At 52.2% G+C, this 1,368-nt stretch overlaps 2 non-coding genes across 2 annotated transcripts; both read right to left on the bottom strand.

Annotated features, from left to right (window-relative positions):
• Positions 1-387: 387 nt before the first annotated feature.
• Positions 388-462, bottom strand: Trnal-caa (transfer RNA leucine (anticodon CAA)). The gene has a single exon. It is a non-coding gene; the product is annotated as a tRNA-Leu (tRNA).
• Positions 463-989: 527 nt separating this feature from the next.
• On the bottom strand, positions 990-1,064 carry Trnal-caa (transfer RNA leucine (anticodon CAA)). The gene has a single exon. It is a non-coding gene; the product is annotated as a tRNA-Leu (tRNA).
• Between the last annotated feature and the right edge of the window lie 304 nt (positions 1,065-1,368).

Raw genomic sequence — 1,368 nt, 5'->3', positions numbered from 1 at the left:
CAGCCTGGGGGATGTTTCCAGAATGAGATTTTCACTCTGCAGCGGAGTGTGCGCTGATATGAAACTTCCTGGCAGATTAAAACTGTGTGCCCAACCGAGACTCGAACTCAGGACCTTTGCCTTTCGCGGGCAAGTGCTCTACCAACTGAGCTACCGAAGCACGACTCACGCCCGGTACTCACAGCCTTACTTCTGCCAGTACCTCGTCTCCTACCTTCCAAACTTTACAGAAGCTCTCCTGCGAACCTTGCAGAACTAGCACTCCTGAAAGAAAGGATATTGCGGAGACATGGCTTAGCCACAGCCTGGGGGATGTTTCCAGAATGAGATTTTCACTCTGCAGCGGAGTGTGCGCTGATATGAAACTTCCTGGCAGATTAAAACTGTGTGCCCGACCGAGACTCGAACTCGGGACCTTTGCCTTTTGCGGGCAAATGCTCTACCAACTGAGCTACCGAAGCACGACTCACGCCCGGTACTCACAGCCTTACTTCTGCCAGTACCTCGTCTCCTACCTTCCAAACTTTACAGAAGCTCTCCTGCGAACCTTGCAGAACTAGCACTCCTGAAAGAGAGGATATTGCGGAGACATGGCTTAGCCACAGCCTGGGGGATGTTTCCAGAATGAGATTTTCACTCTGCAGCGGAGTGTGCGCTGATATGAAACTTCCTGGCAGATTAAAACTGTGTGCCCAACCGAGACTCGAACTCAGGACCTTTGCCTTTCGCGGGCAAGTGCTCTACCAACTGAGCTACCGAAGCACGACTCACGCCCGGTACTCACAGCCTTACTTCTGCCAGTACCTCGTCTCCTACCTTCCAAACTTTACAGAAGCTCTCCTGCGAACCTTGCAGAACTAGCACTCCTGAAAGAAAGGATATTGCGGAGACATGGCTTAGCCACAGCCTGGGGGATGTTTCCAGAATGAGATTTTCACTCTGCAGCGGAGTGTGCGCTGATATGAAACTTCCTGGCAGATTAAAACTGTGTGCCCGACCGAGACTCGAACTCGGGACCTTTGCCTTTTGCGGGCAAATGCTCTACCAACTGAGCTACCGAAGCACGACTCACGCCCGGTACTCACAGCCTTACTTCTGCCAGTACCTCGTCTCCTACCTTCCAAACTTTACAGAAGCTCTCCTGCGAACCTTGCAGTTTGGAAGGTAGGAGACGAGGTACTGGCAGAAGTAAAGCTGTGAGTACCGGGCGTGAGTCGTGCTTCGGTAGCTCAGTTGGTAGAGCACTTGCCCGCGAGAGGCAAAGGTCCCGAGTTCGAGTCTCAGTCGGGCACACAGTTTTAATCTGCCAGGAAGTTTCATATCAGCGCACACTCCGCTGCAGAGTGAAAATCTCATTCTGGAAACATC

Source organism: Schistocerca serialis, chromosome 7 (genome assembly GCF_023864345.2).
Source record: "Schistocerca serialis cubense isolate TAMUIC-IGC-003099 chromosome 7, iqSchSeri2.2, whole genome shotgun sequence".
Taxonomy (NCBI): Eukaryota; Metazoa; Arthropoda; class Insecta; order Orthoptera; family Acrididae; genus Schistocerca; species Schistocerca serialis.
The sequence above is the reverse complement of the archived record's forward strand: the minus strand, read 5'-3'. Positions and strand labels throughout refer to the sequence as shown.